Genomic DNA, 14,430 nt, shown 5'->3' on the forward strand with positions numbered 1-14,430 from the left:
GGGAATTGGTCCTGCTTCGAGTAGGGGGTTGGACTAGATGACCTTCTGGGGTCCCTTCCAACCCTGATATTCTATGATTCTATGATTCGATGATAAATGTTTCCCACAGTGTGGAGCACGGAAGCGGATCACCTGGTGGCTTATTTTAAGCAGCCAGATACCAGGACTACTAGAGGAACATAATGGGAGGCTGTTGGAATCAGGGAGGCTTTGAGACAACATTTTGATAATGAACACCAGTAATGTGTATTTCTACAAAGCACTCTGCCATGCTTTGTTAACTTGCTGCTTTGCATTAAAATTTTGATGATTCCTGACCAGGATTTGCAGTCAGCAAGTGTATAACTGTCAGCAGCGACCACCATGTGTCGGCGACAAATAAAGATTGGTATCTTTCAGAGTTTGTTTTTATTAAATAACAATTAACAACACACACAAAAGGATTGGTGGGAAGGGAGAAAAAAGCGTATGGCAGTACGCTCTCATAACTGTGTGTAAATCCAGCTATCGTTTTGGAAACTGTCCAAAGGGATGGATGGAACGGCATACAGAGATGTTCTGGGATGTTGCAAGGAATGCGTGGGAGGAGTTTGGGGAAGGCATGGAAAGCAGTTCTGTAATGGCTGGTGAGGGAGCACTCATGTGTTCTGCCTGGAGCATGATTAGGGACCTCAACATTGCTGTTTGCTCCTCCATCATTTTTATCATCCACTCCTGGCCCTTTACAATGTGTTCCTTGCTCTCCTTTCTGGCCTCCCTGTGAGTTTGAATTTTTTTTCCTTTAAAGTCTTTGTCCACTCCCTGTATCCTCTTTTTTCAGCCTCAGAGGATTGGAGCACCTCTCAGAACATGTCCTCCTTGCTGCACCTTGGTCACTTCCTTATTTGGTGGAGGTGCTCCCCCAGTGTGTAGGAAGATCCCCTGAAGGCCAAATCTATAGAAACACAAGAAACAATTCACAGAAGCATGATTTTTAGTTCACGCACAGCACTGAACTAGGTGTTTTTTTAAAGGGATCACTGCAGGTGTCTAGGGACAATATTGCTAATTCAGCCACCATTTTCCACAGGTGGGGGTCATAGAAGCCAATATCTCACTCCTGAGGGTAAGCAAGGATGCAAGGGTGCATCTCCTACAGGCATGGGATTCCAGACCCACTCGGCTGGGCCTGATGCTCATGGGGAGGGAGCTTGAGAGGGAGGTGAGGACCTTGTATTCCCCATCCTTCAGACACATTGTCCAGTATCCATTCCCAGGTGTGAGTCTGACTGGCCCCTTCCTGCTCACAGATTCTCTACAAACCCCCAGAGTCCAGCCTGTCTTGTCTTCCACCTCCACCTCCCAGTAACACCTCCCGTCCATAAATCCCTCAGCACCCAGGACAATGGGGAAAGTATCAAATCTCTTAGGATTATCGGGAAGATCCTGTGGGGTATGTTCATCTCTCACATGTTTAAGATCCTCAGACCAGGATGAGCCAGGGATTTGATGTGTCTGGATCCAGAGTCATGTTCACTGGGGAGAGAGTCACAGAATCAGTGCCAGGGTCGGGGGCTGGTCACTAGGATGAAAGGGAAGTTAACCTTCATTCCCATTAATCACTGTGTCATGGGGCCCCCATGCAATGCCAGGAGGAAGGATATGCCCCAGGGGTGGGAGGGGAACCAGAGAGTTGTGGGGAGGAGCAAGTGTGAGGGGGTTGGGATCAAAGGCTGGGAGATGGTTGGGCAAGGGAAAGGATTTCCACCCACAGGAAGGAGGGACAAGCACCAAAGGGACAGAGAGGATTGAGGGGTGGTGCGGGTGTCAGGGGGGCTATAGGGGACAAGGGGAGATGTAGTCACTGCGGGGCAAAGAGCAGGAGAGGGAAGGTGCCTGAGGAAGAGGAGGTGAGGTAACGGGGAGGCACCAGAGGGACAGAGGATGTTGAGGGGAGGGGCCTTCATGGGGAAGAAAGTGGTTGAAGGAAGAGCCAGGTATCAAGACGGCAGAGGGAAGGGGCTTGCATCAGTGAGGCAGAGGGGGTGAGCAGAGAGCCAGATGTTGGGGGTGAGGGAAGATGCAGGTATCAGAGGGTGTGGTGGGGCAAGCGGAAGAACAGGCATCAAAAGGTGGAAAAGGCAGGTATCAGTAGTAAGAGGGGGGAAGAGGGAAGGGACAGGCCACATGGGAATAGAGGCAGAGAAGAGAGGAGTGGGACAGTCACCTGGGGAGAAAATGGGGGCAAGGGAAGCCCTGGGCACCAGAGGATAAAGGAGTGGTGAGGAAAGAGGTGGGCACCCAGGGTTAGAGGGGGGCAAAGGAGAAGGGTGGGCACCAAGTGGGCAGATAGGGAGAAAGAGAGGGGCAGGCCCAGTGGGGCCTGAGGGGGGACAAGGGAAGGGGTGGGAACCACTGAGGCAGAGGGCAGCGAGAGGATGTAGCTGATCTGCAACTGCTAGCAGCCAATATCTCTGATGATGGGACACTAGATGGGGAGGACTTTGAGTTACTACAGAGAATTCTTTCCCAGGTATCTGGCTGGTGGGTCTTGCCCACATACTCAAGGTCTAACTGATCCCCATACTTGGGGTCAGGAAGGAATTTTCCCCTGGGTCAGACTGGCAGAGATCTGAGGGATTTTCACCTTCCTCTGCAACATGGGCATAGGTCACTTGCAGGTTTAAACTAGTGTAAATGGTGGATTCTCTGTAAACTTGAAATCTTTAAATCATGATTTGAGGACTTTAGTAACTCTTCCAGAGGTTAGAGGTCTATTTCTGGAGTGGGTGGGTGAGGCTCTGTGGTCTGCAATGTGCAGGAAGTCTGACTAGATGATCATGATGGTCCCTTCTGACCTTTGAGTTTATGAGTAAAGTAGATCCCAGCAAGGGACTTTTGTTTCAGATTTTTCAGATTACATGGAGTTATTTAAGTAGTGCCGAAGAGGGTAAACTGAGGCAAGGTACTTGCAGGGCCACCTTGAGGCAGCTGAGTGGAGTACTTAAATGTGCTTCCCCTGACTATATGGTATCAGAAGTGGAATCTGAGATCCCATTCCACCAAGAACGGATGACCAAGCAGCATGGCACAAGCACTTCCATGACGGTGGGACATTCACTCTCTCAAGGTAGTGTCAGGAGGGCAGCAACAACTATGGGAGTTCCAGCTCCCATATTTCGAAGGAACTAAGCAACCACAGTGGAGCCTCAAAGAAGGTCAGTGATTTGAAAGAGTCAGCCACCACAGACAACCACAAGAGAAGAAAGCACAGGACTGGTCCAATATTAGGTACCGACCGTGGGCAAGATGGGCAAATAAGATGGGGTTGGCCCCCAGAAACCAGGATGCTGAGACTGGCCTGGTTTCCCAGAAGAGTCAGAGAAGAGGGGAGTTCCAGGTTATTAAATACGTCCTGCCATGGGGAAGTCATGCCATCCTGCCATGGGGAAGTCAGGCCTAGCTACTGTCATGTCAAAACAGACGACTGTAGGAATCCCTTTTTGCTCCAGGAAGAGTGAGCCCTTCATGGGTTTGTTTCAAATGTAGGGAAAGGGACATGTAAAATACTGCTTTCCTACAAGAACTCTGGATTTTGGAAAGAAGGGGTGTTGCTATGGGGCAGTAAGAATTTCTAATACTGGGCAAAATGAATAGCTAAGAAAGTAGGTCCTGGGGTATAAGCTTCAGGGGAAGAGGCCAGCCAAGGGTTTCAGACTTCGCTCCGCTTACCAGGGGTATCTTAAGTTCACTCCCAGATTCAAAGTTTGGGAGTTTGGGGAGACTGAGTAGCTCCCTCCAGAAGTCTGAAAGGACTCCAGTAGAAAAAGGTGCAACAAGAAGCTCTAGAGAACAGCAGGCTCTCTGGGCCAGGGCAGCTGGGGAGAAGGCTAAATGTGATTCAAAAGTTTTGGTGGTCTCGAGAGATGGGTGTTATAAGAACTCTGAGAGGGATATTTAACAGGTATGTAATTAGCAGGCCCACGTGTGGACTTTCTCATAGAAACTGGCCAAGCAATGGGAGCAAACCCAGTAACCAGTGGACAGGCAGAAGGAGCTACTCACAGAGCAGGAGAGAAGCCATCTGGTTGTGAGTAAGAAGAGTAAATGAGTCAAGGCTCTGAAGAAGGAACATGGCATTCAGCAGAAGAAATTCTGCTCTAGCTTCCAGAAGCCCAGCAGTTGAAGATAAAGCTCCAACACCCGTGTGAGCCAAGTACCGGGGAGATTATTCAAATGTAGGAGAAACTCACAGCTGCTGAATGTACCAAGTGCCAGGCACCACACCACAGGGATGAAGTGGCAAATGCAATTGTCAATACCCCTTGTCAAGGATCCCTGGTCCTAAACAAGAAGAAACACCTGGAGCCCTGAATAGTTCAGCCAAGAGAGGAGCAAAGCAACAGGGAGACGGCAAACAAGAGTCTCAAGACAGCCAAACTGCAGGCTGCCAAGGTAGAAAATGAGCCATGCAAGGGGAAAGCTACTCAGGAGCCAAAACTGAAAGAGCTTGAACAAGCCCTAGGCCTTGTGAATGAGATGCTCCAGAAAGGGCTACAGAACAGGAGTAGTGTGGCTGGAAAACTAGAAGAGTGTTTGCTGGGATATATGAGCCTGCTACGCTGGTTAGATGGTAGTAACCAGGAGACCTTGAAACTGAGGATATGTCTGCATTTGAGATAGGAGGTGTGATTCCCAGCTTCTGTAGACATACCCTCCCTAGCTCTGCTCAATTTAGTGTGCTAGCTGGGGAAGTACAGGCACATTGGGCCACCCATTTGAATACATACCAAAGAGGTCCAGGTGAGTTTGTACTTAGGTGGCTAGGTCAATCTGCCACCTGTACTACCCTGGCCACATGGCTATCTTTAGGTGCTAGCCTGGGTACATCTACGTGAGCTGGGAATCACCTCCCAGCTCAAATGTAGATGTATCCTGAGACAAAAGAAGGAACAGCTCCTAGAACAAGTTAAAGAACTAGAAAGGCTAAAGCCAATGGCTCAGGAGATGGCAAAGATGCATGAAGAGGGCTCTGGTATGTGCGATAACACAGAAAGTCCAACAATAAATTACCAGGAGGCTGCATGTACACAGGGGAGAGGAGTGATGCTGTGGGTGTCCTAGAGGACTTTTTGGGGGAACAAGTTGATCACCCACAGAAGGACTGGATGTCGATGGGCACAAAGACAGAGGTGGGGGCTACAAGGGAAGCTGCACTAGTGGCCATGTCCTCTATAGCTACCCAGCAAAGCCATCCACTAATGAACTGGAGACAGCTAGAAGAAAAGGTTGCTGCAGCTGAAGGGAGTAGGGCAGAAGGCCTTGCACAACTAAACACCCTCCAGGCCCAAAGGCTGAGGTCTGGCAGGCGCGAGAGGAGATGCAAAGCTCAAGGGACTGGATCTCAGCCCAAGCCATCCAGCAGGAGCAGGAGCTGGCCTGTCTTAGCACTGAGAAAGTGACCAGGGAACAGCAATCTTTGTTGTTGCAAAAGGAGATGACAAAGCTCCAGAACCAGTTTAAGATTGAGGGTGGAATGAAGCCCAACTCTGAGACACATCCGATGTTGGAGATCCCAGAGGCTGAGGTGATGGCCTTGTGGCAAGAGCTGAAATTATGCCAGAGAGAGAAAGCATGGCTTCTCCAGAAAACTGATCAGTTGGGCAGTGAGGTATACCAGCCGGCTGGAGAAAAGAACAGCGCTGAGGTGGGTTTAGAGGTACAGGACCATTGAGTGGAAGATGGGCTGTCTGAGGAGGGGATTCCACATGCTGAAAGGAAAAGCCACCATGTTAATTACTTTAAAACACACGTTCAAGAGGAATCTGAAATAATAAGGGACAAGACAGGGGACCTCTCCCCCAGAGGCCTGAAATAGCAACACAAAGCCTGAACCAGAGCAGGTCTAAAAAGAAGTCCATCCTAAAGGAAAGGCTGTCCACCCCAGGGGAGGAGCAGAAAGGTACTTTTCCAGCTGATAACATTGCACATGGTCATGTGGGCTGACGAGGATCTGAAATGGACTCCCCTAGCTCCTTTATTGAAGGCTTCAGGAAAAAAAGATTCAGTGTTTAATAATTAGAAACATTAACAAGAAGATAGTCTGAGTAAAAGATTACCTTGACTCCAAAGGGTGCATGTGAGTCTACTGGGGGATGCTGCTGTCCCAGAGACCATGAGGCAGCCTTATGCTGATTGGGCCAGTAGACTTGACTGACAAAGAGTACAGTAATTAAGTGTAGTGTAGACATGCCCTTACAAGGAGTACAAGTTGTTGTGAGCTACTCCATGCTGAAGACTATGGGGGATTTTACCCATCACATGAGCTACATAGAATGTTGGGGACACAACTCCTGGTCTCTTCATACTTTGGAATAAGGGCCTTGCAGATTTCCTTGTGGCAGCAGGGCAGGAAGTATCCCCTGTAGAATATAACCGACATTACCCATGGTCAAGTCTACCTTTGGGTACAGGGGGGATATGTCACGGGGACTAGCCCTTTAAGGGGAATCAGTGCCCAGGCTACCTGTGACATGCTCACAAAAAGGAAAACCAGCCATCCCAGACCCAAATGGAAGTAACTAAATCCTTAGATGGGTTACCAGAGCTCAGCTGAAGGGACCCCAGAAAGAGGAAGTTGCTGAGGAGAGGGGCTCCCAGGAGAGCTCACTAGAGCAGAGAGCCTAGAGAGAGGAGCTCCCAGAGATGACTATTACAGCAGCAGCAGCTGTAGCAGGACAGAACCCTGCAGGTGAGGGTTGTAGGGAAATATGTGCAGTCTGAACTGAAGCCAGCTCCAGGAAGAAGGGCTGCAGGTTCCTGACTCAAGGAGTGTGAGGAGTTTGAGGGAGAGCCAGGGGCTGGAGCAGAGTGAATGAGATTTTATTTTTGATGGTTTACTTGGACTCAAAATAGGGGACTTTTACTGAGATCTTTCAGACAGTGCGCAGTGCCATTGACCAATCAGGGGATGGTGGGGTGGAAGGAAAGGGTTAATCCCAGTGTGGTGCCACGTTGCTGCCCAGCCCTGGCTGGTCTCTGCCCTCCGAGTGCAGCACAGGGCGTGTGTCTCTGAGCAGATCCCTGCCCACTTGGCCAGGCCATTTGTCCCAGGCAAGTTAGATGTCTTCAAGTCACCAGAGCCTGATGAAATGCATCCTAGAATACTCAAGGAGCTGACTGAGGAGATATCTGAGCCATAAGTGATTATCTTTGAAAAGTCATGAGAGATGGGAGAGATTCCAGAAGACTGGAAAAGGGCAAATAGAGTGCCAACCTATAAAAAGGAAATAAGGACAAACCATGGAATTAAAAATTAGACAGCTTAACTTCTGTACCCGGAAAGATAATGGAGCAAATAATTAAGCAATCAATTTGCAAACATCTAGAAGATAATAAGGTGATAAGTAACAGTCAGCATGGATTTGTCAAGAACAAATCATGTCAAACTAACCTGATAGCTTTCTTTGACAGGATAACAAGCCTTGTGGATGGGGGGAAGCGGTAGAACGTGGTATATCTTGACTTTAGTAATAAAGCTCTTGATACTGTCTCACCTGAGCTGCTCATAAATAAAGTGGGGAAATGCAACCTAGATGGAGCTATTTTAAGGTGGGTGCAAAACTGGTTGGAAAACCGTTCCCAGAGAGTAGTTATCAGTGGTTCACAGTCAAGCTGGAGGGGCATATCAAGTGGAGTCCTGCAGGAATCAGTTCTCGGTCCAGTTCTGTTCAATATCTTTATCAATGATTTATACAATGACATTGAGAGTACACTTATAAGGTTTGCAGATGATAGCAAGCAAGTGCTTTGGAGGATAGGATAAAAATTCAAAATGATCTGGACAAACTGGAGCAATGCTCTGAACTAAATAGGATGAAATTCAATAAGGGCAAATGCAGAGTACTCCATTTAGGAAGAAACAATCAGTTGCACACATACAAAATGGGAAATGACTGCCCAGGAAGGAGTACTGTGGAAAGGGATCTGGAGGTCATAGTAGACCATAAGCTAAATATGAGTCAACAGTGTAAAACTGTTGCCAAAAAAAAACAATCATTCTGGGATGTATAGCAGGAGTATTGTAAGCAAGACATGAGAAGTAATTCTTCCTCTCTACTCAGTACTGATTAGGCCTCAACTGGGTTATTGTGTCCAGTTCTGGGTGCGACATTTCAGGAAAGTTTTGGATAAATTGGAGAGAGTCCAGAGAAGACCAGCAAAAATGATTAAACATCTAGAAAACATGACCTATGAGGGAAGACTGAAAAAACTGGGTTTGTTTAGTCTGGAAAAGAGAAGACTGAGAGGGGACATGATAACAGTTTTCATGTACGTAAAAGGTTGTTACAAGGAAGAGGGAGAAAATTGTTTTTCTCAACCTCTGAGGATAGGATAAGAAGCAATGGGCTTAAATTGCAGCAAGGGAGGTTTAGATTGGACATTAGGAAAAACTTTCTAACTGTCAGAGTGGTTAAGCACTGGAATAGATTGCCTAGGGATGTTGTGGAATCTCCATCACTGGAGATTTTTAAGAACAGGTTAGACAAACACCTGTCAGGGATGTTCTAGATAATATTTGGTCCTGTCATGAGTGCAGGGGACTGGACTAGATGACCTCTCGAGGTCCCTTCCAGTCCTATGATTCTATGATTCTCTAATGGAGCTGCGCCATGCCCCATCCCTGATATTCCCCTTTTCAGTAATTAACCATGTTCAGCCACCAGATTATTGCTTGGACTTTCAATGGCTTAATAATAAAGCACAGAGGAGCCACATCTCACCATGTATTTCCCTGTGAGATTCTTTTAATCCTGTGGGAGGATGTGTGTTGGACCAGAGCAGAGCACATCATCAATTCTCAGGGACCACAGCCAACTGGAGTACATTAGAGCAGCCCCTAGGACAGCTTGATAATCAGGGAGCCAACACCAGTTCCCTCACTGTCCTCATCCCCCTCCCTGAGCAGATCTTGGCACCGCAGAGAATCTGGGCCTCCAGTTCAAAGAACTCTTCCTGTATAAGTGTCTCCATAATCTGGATGATGCTGGCCTGACTCCAAGGGGTGCTGAGTGCCTGCAACTCCTGCCGGCTTCAGTGGGTCAGACCCATGTGCCTGATTCTACAGCTGTGGTATGTGGAAGCCACACAGGACTCAGCAGGCCCAATCCTCCTCCAAGGAAACCAACATCTGCGGAGAGCTCACAGGGCTGGGCCCTATTTGTATAAAACAATTCTTGTTCTTGTTACACTGTCTCTCTGGTCAGTAAGTGAAGTTTGTTTTTACAAGTATTTTCAAGGGTTAATATGAAAAATAAAACTGATAATATGCATATTTCAATGCCACAGATTTTCTATTTATTATTTCTGGGTAATATCTGTATATTTGTTTCTTATCACTCCTTCCTCTGGATTTTCCCTTGTCTTGTAAATTAACTGTTACAGTAACATGCTTCAGTTTTTTACACTAACATTTCTTTTGCACACACAGCTCTGAGTGTTCACTTTCCAAGTTTGAGCTTAATCAAAACTAGTAAAAATGCACGTACCTTTCACTGCCTCATATTCCGCTGGAAGGTAAAAGACACCTTCAGTTAATGTTGAGTCACCAAAATTAATGGGCAATAGTCGAACTAAGAGTGACGTCTCCCGCACTGATGATACGAATGTTCTGAAAGATCTGTCAATAGGACGCTAAGCAGAGAAGAGCGCAGAGCAGAGCTTCTTATGGGGACAGGGACCCAAGCTGTCCTGTCCCAGCTGTTACATGTACTAACTTATACACCTCAGATACTGCACACATAAACCTGGACCAGAGAGCAGGGCTTGCTGGCTCCAAGTCACCGTTCCACGTCCCTCCCACACTGATCCCTGCAACCTCCTCCCCACCTGCCACTCTTCATCCCCCATCCTCTGCACAGACACACATGCCTTTAAGCCCCACCCCAGGCCATATCTCCACATCCCATGCTGGTCTGCTGCTCCCACTGCACATTATTATTTACATTCCAGTAGCATCTAGAGGTCGCACTCAGGGCTGGGCCCCACTGCGCTAGGTCCTGTACACACACGCTCAGGGCTGGGGCCCACCATACTAGGTCCTGTACACAAACACTCAGGGCCGGGCCCCACTGCGCTAGGTCCTGTACACACACGCTCAGGGCTGGGGCCCACCATACTAGGTCCTGTACACATACACTCAGGGCTGGGCCCCCACTGCACTTGGTTCTGTACACACACACACACCCCAGACTATAAAAAGACACAGTCCCTGCTCCAAAGAGTTTACAATCTAGGGTCCTGACCATGCAAAAGCCCAGGTATAATTTTACTCACAAACCTGCTTCTCTTCCCCACACCTCTCCAACTACTGCCCCATCTTCCCTTCCGGGTTGTTTCTGCTACCACATCCCCCACCGTCTTATTGTCCCTTCACTAAGACCCTCTGCCCCACCCAGCACCACACCAGCACAAGCTAATAGTCTTTGCCATTAGTCCCTTCACCATTCAGCCCTTCCCTGTCTGTCAAATCCACCAGCTTTACTGAGCTGTCAACACTGTCTTCCCATTGCATAGAAAACATTTTTTGCCCTCTTGGGCAAAATGGTAAGGGCTGCTCCTGGCAGGCTGGGTCACCCACCTGTCTGCTTCTCCCTCAAGCACCTCAGTGTTTTCTCCCCTTCCGTGCATGGAGAAAATGCCCCATCAATATTTGTAAAGCTGCTCCCTTATTCTCTCTTAAATCCCTCCTCCAAACACATATATGCTGTGGCCCCAGTAATCTCTCTTGTCTGGAACTGGCTGGGCAAGTGATGAGCTGGACTTTGGTTTCTTTTTATCATTACCTCGCTGCTTGCCCTCCCAACCCCTCACGTCCCTTGTGTTTTTCATCCCTCTGTAATAGCCTGTCTGTCATGCAAAGGGTGAGCTCCCTGGGGCAGGTATCTCTTTGTTATATGGAGTTTGTGTGGACTGAAGGGAGACAGTGGGTGTGTCTGGGAGGCCATAGAAGAGGCTGAGCTGGGAACTCACAGAGGTCATTAGAGATTTTGGTGAGAGTGGTTTCAGGGGAGTGAATGGGGAAGAAGCTCAATTGGAGAGGGTCTAGGTCTAGGACAGGAGCGGCAGAAGATTCCTAAAAGTGCGGGGCCCACCATCACCCCAACCATGGACCCTCCCCCTCACAGCTCTCATTCCCCCAAGGCCCCTCCCTCACAGCGCCCATTCTCCCATGGCCCCGCCTTCGCACCGCCCCTTCTTCCTGAGCCCCTGCACTGCCTCTTCCTCCCAAGACCCCGCTCCCCGCTTGCTCCTTTGTGCCCCCTCACCCCATTACTTGTTCTTATGGCAGGTAAAAAGTGGAGCTCCATGGCCCCTTGGTGCCCCCTATTCCAGCACCCCTGTCTAGGATGGAACAGGAGGAGAGAAACTCCAGACTGTGATTGTAGACAGAGCGTTCATTGAGCTTAGCGGGAGAAGGGAGAAGGGACAGTAGGTAGAGAGGCAATTAGGATCAGGGATGGAAAGTTTTAGGATGGGAGAGACTAAGTGTCACAAGGTGGCTGGTCTTTTAAGGAGAGTTGGGGCCCAGTTCCACCCTGAGATTAATCAGCTGATGCTGAGGCCAGGGATCAAGTGATGGCTTGAAGATCTCCTGGTCCTAATAAAAGCTTGGCCAGCAAGTTCTTCAGCTAAGGGAGAGCTTCAGGGAGCAGGAAGACTCCAGGAGGAGACCCTGAGGCAGGGAAAAGAGCCCAGTTCCTGTATGATTCTCAGGCAGACAGCTGGTGGGGTGCAATCTTGCAGGGAGGGGCTAGGCCCATGCAGAAGATCCTGGCTCAGGGGAAATGATGTCTGTTGTGCTGGGGAGCAGGGTGAGGTGGTTATAGAGTGATTCTCAATTAATATTTGATTAAAGTTTAACACCTTAAAGAAAACAGACAGAGTGAGCCTCATACCAGAATATCCCATAGCCCAGTAGTTAGAGCACTGTCCTGAGAGTTGGGAGACCCCTGTTCAAATCCTTTCTCCTCATCAGCAGAGAGAGGGGACTTCAACCAGAGTCTCCCACATTTCGGGTGGGTACCCTAACCCCTAGGCTAAAGGTTATAAGAGAGTTTTGCCTCCTCCCAGTCTCCCACCTCTGTTCTTTGTGTCATTGGGTGACCTCTGAGCATGTCTACAGGATCAGTCTTCATAGGTGAGACAGGTGCTCCTTCCTCCAGTTTGTGGGTCACTTTGGGGCTCAGGTGGGAGATAGGTGCCTAAACGTCTAGAGCAAGGCAGCCATGTATATGCCCAGAGGCAGAAACTTAGACACTGAGAGAATTTTTACAGCAGAGATTTCTGTCCTGAGTGAGTTTAGGCACCCACACAGTTATGCATCAGCCAAGAGGGGTCTTGTGGATCACGGTGCCTAAAACTAGGATTGAGATGCCTGTCTCTGGGTTTAGGTGCCTAAGTCTCTTTGCAGATCTGTGCCATAATGCACAATGCAATTCCCCTTAATATGGAGTTAAAACTGAGAGGACATGTACTTGTAACTTAAGGGTAAAAGTCATTACAAGAATCTTGTAATTATCCCCAAACCAAATGTTATATACCCAGACAATACAGAATTATGGTTATATTTAAAAGAAATCCAAACATTCCATGGTCTCGAAATGCAGCTAAGGCACCTAAACAACCTTAACTCTGCCCTGTAGTAACATCATGAGGGGGGAAATTGGAAAAAAACCCTTAAAACATTGTGTTCCTATAAAATCAGTTTCATTTAATGTAGAACCACAGACACTGTTCTGCACTGATCAGACCTGTATGGTTAATGCATAGAGTTGCTGTAGAGTGGAGCTGAGGTTGTGGGTGTACATGCTCACTGCAGGTGAAATCCTGCCCTCTCCCTCATTACATGTGTATGGAAGAGCCACAACACAGGGGGATCCTGAGTGAGGGATCCTGTTAAATATTGGACAAGTCTCTCAGGGTTCATCTACATTGCAAAAAAAACCCCAAAACAAAACACAACAGTGGGGCCCAGAGACTAGGCCAACTGACTCAGGCTTGGGGAGCCCATGCTACAGGGCTAAAAATAGCAGTACAGACATTCCTGCTTGGGCTAGCACCTGTGTTCCGAAACCCAGTGAGGGGGAGGGCCTCAGAGCCTGGGTTCCAGCCCAAGCCGGAATGTCTACAATATTAATATTTAGCCATGCAGTGCAAGCCCCAGGCTCTGAGATTTGCTGCCGTGGGTGGGTTTTTTGCAGTATAGACGTACCCAGTCTCCAGCAATGACACCGGCCCAGGATGGCAAGTGTTATTCAGGGCCCTGGATTCAGAGAACCATTTCTATAGTTCCCATGGGCTTTATTATTCGCCTTCAGAGCCCATTTGTGTGAGCATGAGCAGCCCCTGAGCTCACAGCTTGGGCCCTGGTGCCAATATGGAGACGTTCCCCATCACTCATTAAAACAGGCTGTAACTCCATCAGCTAAAACTGAGCTAAAGGTGGTAAACTGTGACTACTCTGCATCAAATGTGTCTTTCAATCGAGTTAAGTTGGCTTCACTGAGCTAACTCGACTATCATGACATGAAATCTTCAACCCATCCCATTGGTCCCAGACACTGACATTTCTGCCTCTCCATCGCAGATTGCAGAGTCTCTAGAGGGAGAAAAAGGCAAGAGGTGATATTTCATGCTGTTGTGTTTATAACAGCAAACCCATGGCTAATGTAACTGTTCCACACACTCAAAGGCCACCACTGGAAGGTCCCAAGGGAAAAGGACAAGACATATGATTGTTCTACCCTAGTACAAACCTAGGAGGTGCCTTCATGCCCCTTGGTACCTGGAATTCCTGCTTCTGTCAGGGGAATTCTCTGTCCATCTGTATTTCTGAAATGCCCAGCAATGCGGGATCCAGGTACTCATGAAACCTTTCTAGTTAAAGGCCCTTCACATTCTTCACTTAACATCCACTCACTCCTAAGCTGGCAGGAGGGGGAAAACCCCTGACCTGTGGCCTTGGAAACACCAGCAGATGCTGCTCAAATGCAGAAATTTTGCTGGTATGAATGGCTGGATCCTGCACCCCTGAAATCAATGGAATCTTTGTCTTTAACTCCAGGGGGTGGAGGATCAAGCCCTACTCCTGCAGTCCTTGCATGTGAGTCACATCATCTACTGAGCTCAGTGAAAATGTAGAAAGCACCAGGACTGCAAGATGGGACCCTTGAATACACTCAGACTTTGATCTTAGAGCTTGTGTCATCCCAGCCCATCTTTCCAGGGCTTACTCTTGTTTAGATAAGAGCAGGTCTATCAGCTGCTTTTCCCAGTGCAAACTGTGTGTTCAATACACTTATCACTGGTTTAACAAGGCCATTGCAGCTCTGCCTCAGATTGAATCCTCCCCCTGTAAATGCAGAGTTAATTAATAACCCTGCCCTTGCT

The 14,430-nt window shown here is 48.2% G+C and overlaps 1 long non-coding RNA gene and 1 pseudogene across 2 annotated transcripts in view; both read right to left on the bottom strand.

Annotated features, from left to right (window-relative positions):
• Positions 1-14,430, bottom strand: part of LOC311530634 (C-type lectin domain family 2 member D-like) — a 192,199-nt pseudogene that overhangs the window by 90,913 nt on the left and 86,856 nt on the right. The window lies entirely within an intron of this gene.
• On the bottom strand, positions 394-10,123 carry LOC311530655. Its single transcript, XR_014714036.1, has 3 exons — positions 9,528-10,123; positions 1,450-1,515; positions 394-934 (listed from the first exon to the last, which is right to left on the bottom strand). It is a non-coding gene; the product is annotated as an uncharacterized lncRNA (long non-coding RNA).

This window comes from Lepidochelys olivacea (assembly GCF_965140295.1).
Source record: "Lepidochelys olivacea isolate rLepOli2 genome assembly, chromosome: 14".
NCBI classification, from domain to species: domain Eukaryota; kingdom Metazoa; phylum Chordata; order Testudines; family Cheloniidae; genus Lepidochelys; species Lepidochelys olivacea.